We start from the raw sequence: 15451 nt of genomic DNA, 5'->3' as shown, positions 1-15451 counted from the left end.
TGGCTCTTGTATAATTCACTAGGATACTGCATGTGGTCACAGGTGACAAAGGGTAAAGAACAACCCAGTTCATCTTTCTATTTAAATCTTTTTTGAAAAGCTAGAACTGTTTTGATCACTGAGGATCTTTTACATTACTTAGCGAACTCTGAGTCCTCCCTCATATCTATTTCCCAATCTTCTACTTGTCGGTTTTCTTGTTCTCCAAACAGTGAACATGATTGTGGAACTACTCCATACCGTTAGTACTGAGGGAAACACATCCTTGGGAGTTCATGTTCAAGGTGGGGGAGAGAGAATTATGTGATGAGAAAACTAACCCAAAGGTATCCAGGTGATACAAATGAATCAGGAAGGATGGCAGGACTCTTCTGAATTTGATAAATCGACTCTATTGCAGAGGCTCCTGCAGAGGATTTTAATGGAATCTTGAAGAAGATAAGCAAAATAGCCCCGTGTAACAAAGGGTGATAAATCACAATTATTTTCCATTCATATTGCTGCAAATTGCATCTTCCACTTGAGCAAATTTATTCTAACATTTATTATAAACATTTTCAAACATGCCAGAAGAGCCGAAAGAATTTTACAGTGAATACCCCTACATCCGGTACCTAATTCAGTACGTACGATTTTGCTACACACACTTTCTAACACACCTAAGCCACCACTCCAGCCACCCATTGTGCATCTTAAGATACACTTTAAAATGAGGTACAGACCTCTGAATAAAAGTTGTGCCTGTTCCCACCTGGTCACCACCCCACATTTCCTAGAGGCGGTGAATGATTCTCATCACCACAGATTAGTTCTTGGATAGGCAAACCTAATTTAAATAGACTCAGAGTGTACTGACTTTCATGAAAGGTTTCTTTCATTCAGCCTAACGATGCTACATGAATCAGTAACACGGGCCTCTTTCCTACCGAGTACTATTCCCATGGTATGAATACACCACAGTTAATTCATTCTCCTATTGATGGTCACCTATACAGTGTCTAGAATTTATTTTCTATTATGAATAAAGCTGCTACAACCATTTGTATATAAATCTTTTTGCGGATGTTTTCATTTCTCTTGAGTAAACATCCAGGAGTAAAACTGCTGTGTTATTGGCCTTACAAAAAACTGCCTGAGGATCTCCCAAAGCATCTGGACCACTGCCCAGTCTCACCAACAGTATGTGAGAGTACCTAGTTGTTCTACAGCCTCACTGACATCTGGCCTTATCACCTTTTTCATTTACTCACTCTGGTGGGTGAGGAATGGCACATCACTATGGCTTTAACTCTCATTTGTCTGATGACAGTAATGCTAAACACCTCTTCATGGGCCTTTTGGCCATTTGTATAGACTATTAAAAATGCCTGCTATAACTTACGAACACACTGGGGGCAGGAGAGGGTGGGATGAATTGAGAGAGCAGCAATGACATATCTGCATTACCATATGTAAAACAGATAGCTAGCGGGGAGGTGCTGTGTAACGCGGGAGCTCAGTCTGGTGCTCTGTGACAACCCAGCCCTCTAGGTTAGGGTGGGAGTGCGAGGTGGAAGTGAGTTTCAAGAGGAAGGGGACACATGTACGCCTACGGCTGATTCATGTTTCTATGTGGCAGAAACCAATACAACATTGTTAAGCAATTATCATCCAATTAAAAATAAACTTTAAAAATATCTGTTACATCTTTTGCCAATTTAAAATGCACAAGTTTGTCTTTCTATTGTGTTGTATGAATGCTTCACACGCCCTGAATACAAGTCCTACATCCGTTATGCTTCACCAGTGTTTTCTCCCAACAGGGGGCTTACTTATTCATCTTCCTCTCAGCATCTTCTGATGAGCATACGTTTGTCATTTTGATGAAGTCTACCGTATCAGTGTTTTCTTCTACGGTTATTGCTTTCTGTGCCCTGTCTTAGAAACCTTTGCTTATGCCCCCCGTCCTTGGTTTTCTTCACCTAAGTGGATTTAACTGATTTGTTCCCCTCTCCCCTCTGCCAGGGCAGCTTTTCTGAGCAGCACACTCCTGGGCTCCCCTCCTCACTCCAGCCAGGCAGTGTCAGCATAAAAGCAGCCTCTGGCCACTCAGGTTCTCTCTTCAGAGTTCCCTCTGGCTCAGTTCCAGCACAGAAATTTTGAGATGACAAAACAAAGGAGACATTTAGTCAAGATCCAGGGCTGCCTAGATTCAGTCTCAGATCAGGGGAGAAGCTGAGGGAGTGGCACTCCCAGCCCCCTGCTTGCTGGTTTCCATGGATGGTTTTGTTTTTTCCCTTTACTTGCATTCACAGGTCTCTATCCCAGTGTTTAAGATGGATTTGTTTTCATTTGTAATAAGAGGGTATCCTCTAAGGTTTTAAGTATCAAGGCAAGGGGAAGGTAGTGGAGTTTTAGCCTGGCATTGGAGGCTGTGTGTGGAAATGTAAATTCTTGTCCTATTTAGGAGATGTCCTTCCTGCCCCCTCTCGTGTTCTGGGGCCTGTGCTCCTATAGCAAAGTCAGGGCTTGCCCTTGTGGGATGGGGAAGATTTCTTCTTCCTAAGGCCTCAAGGTCTGCATACCACCTCACCTCCCTCCTCTCTGTTGCCCCCAATCCTCACCTAATATTAAAGTTTTTAGTATCTTTCAAACAGCAGTGGAGTCGTTCAGAAACCACCCTGAATAGTCTTTATTGTTGCATAAATCCAGATATATCTGCTTATCCCCAAAGTGTAGGGTGTGAACCAAGTTCTTATACAAATCTGTGATTCCAAGTGCTGGAGGAGGGGAGTCCTCAGTTAGAAAAACATCCCCATACCACAAAGGTGCACATTTTATTCCTTCGGGAGTTTTTCTGGCCTTAAAAGAGGAGCCAGAACTGGATGCAAAAGGTAGAAATTAAAGATCTTGATACCTTTCTCAAAACAAGGTCACTCCCAGTCCTCCGGGCCCCTCCACACACACCATCCATGGAAAGCCCGCTCAGTGGAAATCTGCCCCAACTTCTCAGAATCTGGCCTTCTCTCAAGACAGAGAGGCAGCACCAGGGCCTTTCCAGAGCTGATATTAACACATGATGACCCTTTCATTTGTCTGGGTGTGTTTTTATTTTGTTGAGTTCTAGCTGTATTGCTATTTAATTTTTCACAAATTTTCTTCATAGCTCTTACAACAATCCATAACAACTTGATGATCTCTTTCTCTGTTAACCGCATATGTCTAAGAAATATTTTTTGGGGGGTCTAGTTTATCACTGTATTACCAACTCTTAGGAGAGCGTGGGGCACAAGGAAGACCATCAATCACCATCTGTTCAATAGAGGGAGAGATGCTTCATCCATTGCAGCGTGTTCATGCATTTCTAGTGGAAAGAAACGACATGTTCCTCCTCTTCCGCCTGCCCAGGGCTTCTTCATACTTAAAAGAGAAACAAAGCAAAGGAAGCCTTCTACTCTGGACATGAATCTGCTGAAGAGCCTCTAACAAGCAGGGGAGGAGCAGGAGTGGGGCAGGGAGAGGACATGTGACTTAAGTGCCCAAAGATGAGGCCTTGCACCCCAGCCCCCCGTACAATGAGGTCGGAAGAGCGGCCCCCTCAGCCACCTCTGGCGCTGCGGACCACATCGGCAGCAGTGAAGGTCCTTGGAAGACGCACCACCATCTAAGAACACTGGTCGTCCTCTCCAGCACCTCAAAGACCCAGGCACCTTCCCAACGCTTCATAAAGATCTGCCAAAATTAATTACTTCAAGGAAATAACCTGAATCCATGATCTTCACAGAAAAAAAAAAAGCAAAGGGGAGAGAATGGAGAAATTTCCATAAAGAATTCCAATTCTGAGTATTAATTTTCTGAGGACCCAAGATATAAGACATGAGAAAGTTGAAAATCAAATTTCACCTCCTTCTGTGAAGACCGGGTCCGAGAACAGCCAGCTCTGTGCAAGGTGTGGAGGCCATGGGGTCAGGAAGGGAATGGAAATGAGAGTCACAGGACTCAGCACCCCTCCTCTTGGTGTGATTCCTGCATCCTGACCTGACCTGCTGCTGTGCTAACACCTTACAGATGTGGTTTCCACCTGGAAGGAGGTGGAGTTGGCCAGAGAAACAGATTTGAATGAACACAGGAGAGACGGTGCTGGTAGGAGCTCCCTTTGGATCCACAAACTGCCACGTGCAAAGGGCTACAAATGCCGTGGCTCACAAAACTCTAGCACATCAGAGCTGTTAACCGCACTTCACCAACGATACTGTGAAGGCCAAGAAGCTGCATGACTTGCCCAGGTCACATGGCGGGAGAACAGCAAGGCCAGAATTGGAATCCCAGGCTGTTCAAAAGCAGAGATGATGTCGGCACTGCTGGAGTGTACTGCCTTGCAGATGAGCATGCCAGACGGAAGCAAGGACCGCCTGGGTGCTACAGGTTATCAATGGAAGAATTCACTCCAACTAATGGGAGGAGACTCGTTGTGGCGGATGACACCTGAGCAGGGAGGGAAGCTGGAAGAGCATGGTGTATGGCAGAGGCAGGCGCACTGAACGTCAGTGTAAATGATCCAATCTCTGGGTGTCCTGGGGGGCTGGCAAACAGTCGAGGTGGCCGAAGCACGGGTTTGGGGGCCTGCCGACCGGAAGCAAGCAGGGGATGACCCAGGAAGAGCTGATGGAGCCAGAGCATCTCAAGGGCCCCAGATAGCGTGCTAGAGGCTTTACCCCACAGCCAACCAGCCTCTGGAGGCTGCCAGCCAGCAGAGAAACAGGGAAGTGGGGCCTGCTGTCAGAATGCTCTCGACTCTGATGAAGCTGTAACAACAGCAGCAAGCCTGGCTGTCAGGGAAGTCCTTCAGCGTCAGCACAAACCCAGGCTGTCCGTGAGCTGAGTGCTCCTGCGGAGCCAGCCAGCCCGGCCATCTGAGGACAGCCGCACGCTGCCCACGGCTCTGCCAGCACCTGGAACCCTCCCTGCCAGTCAGCCCCGTCAGACCGTCATGTTCTCGCCTCTCTACCCAGTTCTCCAGAAGCACAACTGAGGTAAGACACGTGCTGGGTGGAGGGTGGCTGCCAGCAAAGCTCAGAGAACCACATCCTAAAGGCCCAGCCCCTCCTGCACTGGGCCGGGGTCGGGGGGTGGTCCCTGTGAGTTGGGGGCTGTGGGAGCTCTTAGGGCTACCCAGTCAGAGGGACAGCCAGCACCCCAGCTCAGGGCTCCTGGGCATTCCTTCCCAAAGGAGGACTGAGCGCCTACGATGTGGTTGGCCCTGTCCTGGGTGCAGAGGGCACTCTCCTCACAGAGTTTCTGCTCTGTGTCCAGTCAGGCTCTCTCCCCCCGCCACCTGCCCCAGCATGTTGGGTGCTCACGGGACATAGCCTTCCTCCCCACTGCACCCCTGACTACCAACCACCGGGCCAGCACAGCGGCCAGGAGGCTGGCCTTGGAGCCGGCAATGAATAATCCAGGTAGGTGACCATCCACAGTCTGTGCCAGATGGCCACGACTGACAGTGCAACCCGATGAAGTCGCCTCCTCCCCTCAACTCCTTCTCCCTCAACCACAAAAATTACACCCCCACCCTCTCAGCATCCATAAGCACTGCCTCCAAGCCAGCCATTCTGCCGAGTCCTTCACAGCCCTTGTGCCGTTCAACTGTCATAATCCTACACCCTATGAAACCGCAAGTATCACTCTCAGTGTTTTATAGAGGGGGAAACTGAGGCTTAGAAGGCAGAGTAACTTATTCAGGATCTCACAGAGTATCCAGGATGTGAATCCAACATGCACTCTGAGCCCAAACACTGAAGGCCTCCTCTCTGCCCCCATGCCCTCCTCCTCTCCAACCAGCGTCAGAGGGCCTCCAGGAGAATCCAAATAGACACGGGGACACAGGAAAGGCTGCATGCACAAGCGTGGCATGGAGCTACAGTGAGGCAGCTGCTTCTGTTACAGGCAGAGAGTACTGTGAGGCTGCAGTCGCTATGCATGGTTGGTCCTGACAGCATCAAGCCAGTGCTGGGCCTTGAGGGATGTACAGAATGTGCAGAAGCAGCAAAGAGGGTGGCGGCATTTTAGGCAGCTGCACAGGCAGAGGTAAGCATTGTATAAGAGAAAGGCCCAGAGGCTGCAAGAGATGTGCAAGGCACAGTAAGTCAAATCGTTCCAACCATGCTCAGTAACACCAACTCCAAAACTCCCCATTGACACCGAACCCAACCCACTTTGCCCTCAACCCGCCAGGTAGACACAACATCAGTGTCCAGTGCCTGCCTCCAGGGAAGCTGCACAGTACATCCTCCTCTTTTTTGACTCCCAAATTCAGATCGCAAGCACATTATTAAAAAAAAAAAAAAAGGCAAAGCTGGCATGATTCCAAGTTTCAAGCCTCCTGCCTTGTCTCCTATACACTCTGCCACAGTGCTTATTTGCATGGCTGATTGGACAACCAATTATAGAGTAGAATATTTTTAGGTCTTCATCTCAAAAAAAAAAAAAAAAAAACCCAACCACCAGGGAGAGGATAGCGTATTTCCTCGTAGGCCTGCTGCAACTGCCAAGAACAGCACAGGCCAGGGGCGGGCAGGAGGAAGGAACTGGAATGGCTGTCTCCTCATTAAGACTGGTTGACTCCAGAGCGTCTGCATCTGTTAGGAAAGGAGAGAGAAAGAATATGTGTGTGTGCACCTCTGTGCGGGGGATAAGGAGAGGAAGGCAGGAGGCATAGGCTGGAAATGTCAAATTCCTCCACCTTCCTGTTCTGGCCAGCTCTCCACAATGTGGCCCTTCCCCATCCCTGTCAGCAGTTCTGCATCCACACCCAGAAGGAGGAGCAATGATCCCAGAGCCCTGGGGAAGAGACACGGTGGCATGACTACTGGTGGACCAGTACCCTTCCTTCTGCTAAAGACAGAACAGTATTCAAGCCGCAGACACCAATGATAATGATGATGATGGTGGTGGTGGTGGTGGGAATGTCTCAAGGTTCAAATCCCGCCCCCCCCCAACATGTAACAACCCCTGGCATCAACAGCTCACTCTTATCCACACTGTCCCAAGTGATTTCTCACGACAAACCCTGCAAGGTCACTCAAGTGAGAACACACTACAAGTAGAAGGTTTACAAAGGATGATCAAGTCCAAGCCTCCCACTCTTCAGATGGAGAGGTGAAGAGCCAGAGAGAGGAAAGGATTTACCTCAAGTTGCACATCAAGTCGTGAGAGAAAGCAGATGAGACAGGAAACGTGAGAATCAATGAGCCAGCTGTAACAGGAACACAGAACTGCAGGAAACCTGGTACCAGTACAACTGCAAGAACGGTCAGCGCCCTGTGGCTGGAAGCAGCGGACTGGCTGAAGGTGAAAAGGCTTCTAGAGACTCCGTTACAGCACCAGGTGGAACAGAACACCCCGAAAGGGTGGGATTCGGTTTCGCAGGAGGCAGTCTATGCTTTGAGTCTGAAACCAACACACCGTGCACTCTCTCTCACAGCCAGCATACACGATCCAGAATTTAAAGGCTGGAAGTGAGCGAGGCTCCTCTCCCTATTACACCTAATAATCAACTCACAGGATACCTGATTCCCATCTCAGCAGCTGTGATGTGTGGTCTGGAGACCTCCATCCCCAAGGAAGGAACACTTCCACCAGGGTGTATGAATTTGAACATGGGAACACCATCTGGACATGTAGGTCTCTTTTGCCCCTGAACCAACTGGCAGGGAAAATGGGGTTAATCCACTGACTATGGTGACTAATTCTGGCTGGCAAGGGGAAACTGGGTTGCTTTTACACAACGGAGACCAGCAGGCAGTACAGCAACCAGGCAATTCTCTAGGGCTTCTCTTAATACTTCCATGCCCAACCGTAAAGGTTAAGAGGAAACTCTGGCAAACCAGGCAGGCAACTGTAGATGTGGACCCTTCTGGAAGATGTAGGTCGTTCCACCAAGTAAAGAATCTTGACCAGCTGATGTTGTGTCTGAGAGCAGGGCAAATACAAACTGGGAAGCAGATAAAGGAAACCATCAATGGCAACCATAGTCACCTGGTCAGTTACAGAAATTAGGACTGTAGCAAACAGATAGTAGGACTGTAGCAAATTTTTTCTATTCGTCTGTTATGTTTATTTTTTCATTTGTACATGTCATTTTCTTTTCTCTCCTTCCTATTTTGATTTTATGTACGAGTTGTTGTTGGAAGTTAACGTAGTTAAGAATTTCATCGATAGGCAACAGAATATTCAATGGGATTGTGACTAGGAGGAGTAATTAATAAAGTCAGACAGGAATACAGTGGCTCCTGGGATGATGTGTCTCCTCACTGGGGTTATGAGTGAAAGCGTCTTCACATGTAACAAAGTGAACTGCATCCCCTTAGGTAGAAACAGCCCTGGGTCCATACCTGTTACAGAGCAGTTCAATTGTGTCGACATTCAAAGTCATTTGAATGTACGCATTCAATGTACACATTTAAAGTACGCATCATTGAGTCCTTCTCACTCTCTTAACCTGACTACTTCTACCACACCACTATAACTTGTTTTTCTGCCCTCCTTTTCAGATTTTAAGAGTCCATGGAATTCACTGGTCCATTAACCCAGGATAATCCCCTACCTCAAAGCCTGTTGATCAGCAACCTTAATTCTATCGACAAAGTTCCTTTTGTAATATATTCACAGGTGTATCACCTAGGGCAGGGGCAAAGACAATGGGGACCAAAATTCAGCCTACCACACCATAGGATCCAGAAATTCTAATCTGCTATTTTTCCCAAGAGTAAAAAAACGTTGTTTAAGAAGGTTCATAGCAGTTTTATTTGTAATAGGCAAAAAGATGTTTCCAGTGTTTGGACCCAAATGTCCAACATGAACTAAGTGGATAAATTGTGCCACATCTATACAATGGAACATCATCCAGCAATAAAAAGGACAAGCTTTCATAACCCACACAAGAGTACATCCTGAATTATTTCATTTCTATGAAACTCCAGGAAAGACAAATCTAACCTGTAACAGTAATAAAAAGCAGACCTGTGCTTTCCTTCAGTCAAGAATAGGGGTGGAGACTCACCAGACAAGGCACAAGGGAACCTGATGGTGATGGGAATGCTCTGTATCTTCATCGGGGTGGTAAATACAGAGGTACATACATTTACCTAAATTCAACATTCTGTACACAGCAATGTATACATTTCACTGTATATAAATTATACCTCATTAAAGTGGGTAATTTCCTTCCTCAAGCCCTTGCAGGAACCAGACCCCATATCATCTACAACCTCTGAGGATGGTACAGAAAGTCCATATTCCTTGGCCTGCCACTGTGCCCTGCACCCAGATCCTAGGCAGCTGCCATTTCTAGGTCTACCGTCCTGTCTTTTCCTTCCATGGTCAGGGATATCAAAGCAGCCAGCTCCCATCAAGGTGTGCGGGCAATAATGCGGTTACATGTAGTTCACCGTAATTGAAGGTAATCCATGTTGTCACATCTGCTGTAACCAGAGGTCTTGGGAGCCAGTGAGACTGCTCACATTAATTGTAACTGACACCTCTTCTCTCCTTCAGGGGAGTCCAGCCCCAGTACAAGGGGTGTCTTCGCTTTGGGTTCAACTAAGCTCAACTGGATCTCTCAATCTTTCTTTTTATTTCGGGGAAAAATGACTAAGACGGTTGAAAGATAAAAAGGAAGAGACAGTTGGGAAATCTCAAGTCAGCCAATTTGATGCAGCGGCAAAGCTGACTTCAGCACTTTGGGCCTGTGATTACGTCCAAGAGGACTCGGGCACTGACTTGGGTGACGGCTTTCTTTGACTCCTACACAGCCTTGCTGACATGTCCCGGGATTTTCCTCCCGGGCCCATTTAAGAAAGTGGGTAAGAGTAGAAACAAACAGGCCCGGGGCCCATCTCCCCAGAGCCACGCTCAGAGAATGATGGAGGCAGCTCTGGGGATGGGGCAGACACTAGGAAACACACCACCTTCTTCCCAAGTGGCTCGGTCCCCAGGCCCAGGCCTTTAGAGGAAGCACAGCCCTGCCGACCGGCACTGCAGGCTCCAGGCCCCAAGCTAGCACTGCCTGGGTTTGACTGTATTTGATGTTTTCTTATCCATGAATAAGAACAGTCCTGCTTCATTAGTGCACTATGAACATTAAAAGGGATCATATTTATAAATGCTCCCTGAAAATCTGAAGCAGTGTATTATGCTTCTGTTCTCAATTTTGCAATACTGTGTTTTATAGAGTAATCCTCACCATCCTATAACTGCTTCTCTGATTTTCTATTGCCTGTCTGGCTCCTGAAGACGTCCCAGGTTCACAAAGCTAAAAATGTAAAATGCTCTGCATAGAAGTTATTACTCTGGTTTGCCTGATCCATAGTTGCCTGCCCTTCAGCGTGCTGATCAATTACACCACTTCAATTATTTTTGAGTCCTCTTCTCTCTCTGAACAACTCCTATAAAACCTAAAAGCCTACCAGTCATTGGGATACATGGATTGTTCACTATCTTCCCAGAAAGACTGAAGTACTTTAATGGACCAGAAAAATGACAGTCCATCCATCTCCCCAAGAACTTCCTCAGCACCAGACACACGGGGTAGCCCACCATGGTGGTCTCAAGAGCATGGACATGGCTGATGTCTGAAAGGATCTCTCTACATGGGCTCGTGGCTCTTATCTTGACAAATGTTGTGTGGGGTATCACATGTCATTTACTCCTAACAGAACAATAGCAAAATCCATGCATAATCTATTGTTTTGGGGGGGTTTAATCAGTAAGATGGATCCAACATTACCTCTAATGATCACACTCTTGCTTACACATAGTAACAGAGTAGAAGACAAAGAAATGGACTCACAGCAGAGTTCTGGAAACTGCGTATAACAAGTCACTCCCCGCAACAGCCTCAGTGGGAAACCATCACACTGTACCACTGGAGTCAGCACAGAGCCCTGCCCTGCAATGGACTTAGGAGGGAGCTACTCCTGCGTTTCAGACCATGATTTGAAGGTAATGGCACATGTCTCTAGATCCTTAGATCTGGGGCCCCATCCTCACTATTGAGTACCCCCAGCCCCATCCAGGAGACTGCTCTCTCTCCCAGTGCCAAAGTGGATGCTAAGTCCACATCACAGGCAACGCTTCCATATGTGTGAATGGCACTTTACGGTGAACAAAGCTGCCATTCATAACCACTGCTTCCTCCAGCTCTATGGCAGCTCTGAAAAAGGAAGGATGCCTATCCCCATTCGTAGCAAAACCAAAACCAAGTCAGCTGCTAGATGCTGGTCCAAGGGCTATCACCGACCCACCCTGGCATCCTGCTTAGCTTTTATGATCTCTTCATTAAGAAACTTTAAGAGACTTTTTAGCTACAGACAGAAAGAAAGGAGAGTAGGGGGATGAGGAAGTGTTCAATGACCCTTTAATAAACCCTCCATTTCTAATCCTCCTTCTTAAGGATATGCCAGTCCTCTCTTTTCACTGAACTACAGCCTACAGCTCATTCTTTGCTCCCAGACTAATGAGTTCGGAATGACTAGGCTAACTTCCTGTCTGCTGGCCAGTCACCCGAATGCCTGCTCACCGTATCTTCTGTACTGTGCCCTCTGCCTGCAGCTCTTCCTTCTGCAAAATCCCACACCCACAGAGCCACTGCACCTACACATTCAGAATGGGAACCCAGTGTGCCATCCACAAACCAGGATTCAAAAACTGCCCACTCCCAAATCTTTTCAATTACACCCCCACGCCTCACCCAGTTAACGGTCTCCATCACCACTGCACCCCCATAGCAAGAGAACCAGTCAGCCAGTGAACACTGACCTTCATAAGAAACAACCAGACTCTCAGCCCCAGATTTCAGGTGTCAAGAATTTCTTTCAGACAAGCTTGCCTGTGTAGTCTCTCCCATATTATCTAATGAGCATTTATTTAAACGCAGATACCCACTATGAGACACTCTCCCAAATTCTCTTGCACCCCATTAAATATAACCAACTAATTCTGTTAGACCATGCAAGTCAGAGGTTCCCAAACACTGGTCCACAGACCAGCAGCACCAGAATCACCTTGAGAAGCTTTTGTAAGATCATAACAATGATGAAAAAATGACGACTACAACTTCCATGGTCCACCCTTCCCTTTGTCCTCCAAAATTCTGACCCTACTGGTCTGGAAAGGAACCAAATGCTATAGATTTCGAAGTTGCCCAGAGATTTTATTTTTTTTATTTTATTTTTTTTCCATTTATTTTTATTAGTTGGAGGCTAATTACTTTACAATATTGTAGTGATTTTTGCCATACATTGACATGATGCCCAGAGATTTTAATACACAGTGCAGTCCAGGCATCACTGTTCCAGGGAGGTCATGTCATCTCTGGGCTCCCTATCATCTCTGATTGCCCGATTTTACTGCTGCTGCATAAATTAGGATTATCAGCTACACTTAAACTAGAATGTTCCATTTCTTCATCTTTTCGTCATGAAGAGTACATGGATATTATTTTGCAATTTATGAAGCATTTTCATTTGGTTTAGAGAATCAAGTGATCTGACAATATGGTGTATGCTCAGTCGCTCAGTTGTGTCAGACTCTTGGCGATCCCATGGACTGTATCCCACCAGGCTCCTCTGTCCATGGGATTTTCCAGGCAAGAGTACTGCAGTAGGTTTCCATTTCCTTCTCCAGGGGAAAACTGGACAGCTATATGTAAAAGAATGAAATCAGAACACTCCCTAACACCATACACAAAAGTAAACTCAAAAGGCATTGAAGACCTAAAGGTAAAGCTGGACATTATAAAACTCTTAGAGGAAAACATAAGTAGAACAGCCTTTGACACAAATCATAGGAAGATCTTTTTTTAGATTCGCCTTCTAGAGTAATGAAAATAAAAATAAACAAATGGGAGCTATTTAAACTTAAAAAGCTTTTGCACAGCAAAGAAAACAACAAACAAAAATACAACCTCAGAATGGGAGAAGATATTTGCAAACAAGCAACTGACAAGGGGTTAACCTCCACAATATACAAAAGCTCAGGCAGTTCAATGTCAAAAACACGAAAAACCCCCAAATCAGAAAATGGACAGAAGATCAAGACAGACATCTCTCCAAAGAAGACATACCAATGGCCAAAAAGTATATGAAAAGATACTTAACATCACTAATTACTGAAGAAATGCAAATCAAAACAACAATGAGGTACCACCTCACACGGGTCAGAATGGCCATCATCAAAGACTACCAACAATAAATGCTGGGGAGGGTGTGAGGAAAAGGGAACCCTTCTATACTGTTGCTGGAAACGTAAACTGGTACAGTCACTATGGAGAACTAAAAAAAAAAAAAGAAACTAAACTAAAAATAGAACTACTCTATGACCCAACAATCCCACTCCTAGGCATATACCTGGAAAAAAACATTGCGCAAAAAGATACACGCACCCCAATATTCACTGCAGTACTATTTACAATGGCTAGGACATGAGAAGGCAGTCTAAATGTCCATCAACAGAGAAATGGATAAAAGAAGATGTGGTACATATACACTGTACACACACAGTGGAATACTACTCAGCCATAAAAGAATAAAATAATGCCATTCAAAGCAATATTGAGAGACCTAGAATTGTACTGAGTGAAATAAGTCAGACATAAAAGACAAATATCATATGATATCACTTTTATGTGGAATCTTAAAAAAGGGTACAAATGAACTTATTTACAAACAGTAGAGTCACAAATGCAGAAAACAAACACTGTTACCAGGGGATACACAGTGGAGGGATAAACCAGAAGACTGGAATTAACATATACATATTGCAATATATAAAACAGATAACTAATAAGAACCTACTGTATAGTACAGGGAATTCTACTCAGTACTGTATAATGACCTAAATAGGAAAAGAATCTAAAAATGAGTGGATATATGTCTATCTGTAACAGATTCATTTGGTGCACACCTGAAACTAATATAACATTGCAAATTGACTATAATCAAATAAAAATTAAGGGGAATAAAAAAGAAAGAAGGAAAGTGAAGGGAAACGTAACCAGTTAGCGGTGGATGGGAAGGGAGCTTCCCGAAGTTTCAAAACCACTTCATGAGAGGTAAGACCCAGAACTCAGTCTTGGCTCCCGCATCCAGGTCCAGTCATTGTCCACTTAAACATGCACTCTAGAAAGATTAAAGTCATCAGCTCTGACCACAAAACACCTTACCACCTAGTGAATGAGACCATGCGCATTCACATACACCCAGTTCTCATTCCAGAAATGATCTGTGACAGCAGAGACAATCCAGGACAACTCAGGTGAGTAAAACTTCTGTGATGTAGCAGCAGTAGCACACACAGCACTTAACACTTTATGTGAGGGCTGGGAAGCTGCAACAGGGTGTCTGGGCTAGAAGCACAGGACTTCAGTATCAGGTGACACGGGTTAAAACTGCAGCACCTCACTACCTAGTGTGAGACAGGGGAAAGGCTGAACTCCATGAGCCAGTCGCTCTAAGAATTAAAAATATGAAAAGTGCCTCCTGCAATTCTTAGCACATACTCAATGGTAGCTACTACTATCATCATCATCACTGCTAACACAATTTAAGATCTTCTATATGGAGTCAGGAGAATCAACGGTTAAGCTATAAGAGAACAGTTTCTTCTCAGGGCTGAGTGAGGTCTGCAGGGCTCTCCTCCCATACCCCAAATCAGTCTACTTTTAGAATCCTGGGGTTTGTTTTAATCAGTCGCCTGCCTTCCCCCTTGCTACTGAACCAGTGATTCTTAACCAAGGGGTGCACCCCACAGAGGATACATCTTGGGAAAGTGTGTAGGCTCACAGCAGTGGGTGTAGATGGAAGGAGAATATTTAGTATTAGAATGTAATTTCATAGTTTAAAATTAAAACCCTCAATACTTGTGACAGGAAGCAAAGCTTGACCTGACCTGTGCTGACGGGATATACAGAGAAGAAACACAACCCTCTCTGCACGTTAATGATCCTCACACAGGATGGGTAGGAGGCAGTGAGCACATTCACAGAATTGGAAAACACATCAGAATCTTAGAAGTAGGGGCTGGAATCTTTATGTTCATGACAAAAGGGCATGACCTCCAAAAGAAAACAGTAAGTGGTATGAGCCCCAGATGGTTTCCCTGCTCACATCAAACTTAGACTGAACTGCAAAGTTTCAGAGCTGATAACCCAACATGTCAGGATTGCCAATAAAGAAAAGTATCAGGACTTCATGAGACCTGCAGTACTGGATACGGCATAAAGGGTGTGTGTGTGTATTAGGTAAGAGGACCACCTCTTTTGACCATTCAGAACAAAATTTTTGAGAGATTTGGGGGTTTAGATCTATGTATTAAACAGGTGAGTTATTTTCATATGATAGCTTATTATTTCGTTGCTTCTACAATTATATGAAAATTTTCTCTGAGGACAGGTATCATACCTTTTTGTCTCTGC

At 45.5% G+C, this 15451-nt stretch overlaps 1 protein-coding gene across 5 annotated transcripts in view; it reads right to left on the bottom strand.

Moving 5' to 3' along the window:
• The window catches only part of CACNA1D (calcium voltage-gated channel subunit alpha1 D), a 344798-nt gene that overhangs the window by 202391 nt on the left and 126956 nt on the right, over nt 1-15451 (bottom strand). The gene's annotated exons all lie outside the window — the stretch shown is intronic.

The sequence above is a fragment of the Cervus canadensis genome, chromosome 22 (assembly GCF_019320065.1).
Source record: "Cervus canadensis isolate Bull #8, Minnesota chromosome 22, ASM1932006v1, whole genome shotgun sequence".
NCBI lineage: Eukaryota > Metazoa > Chordata > Mammalia > Artiodactyla > Cervidae > Cervus > Cervus canadensis.
This window is presented reverse-complemented; position numbering and strand designations above follow the sequence as displayed.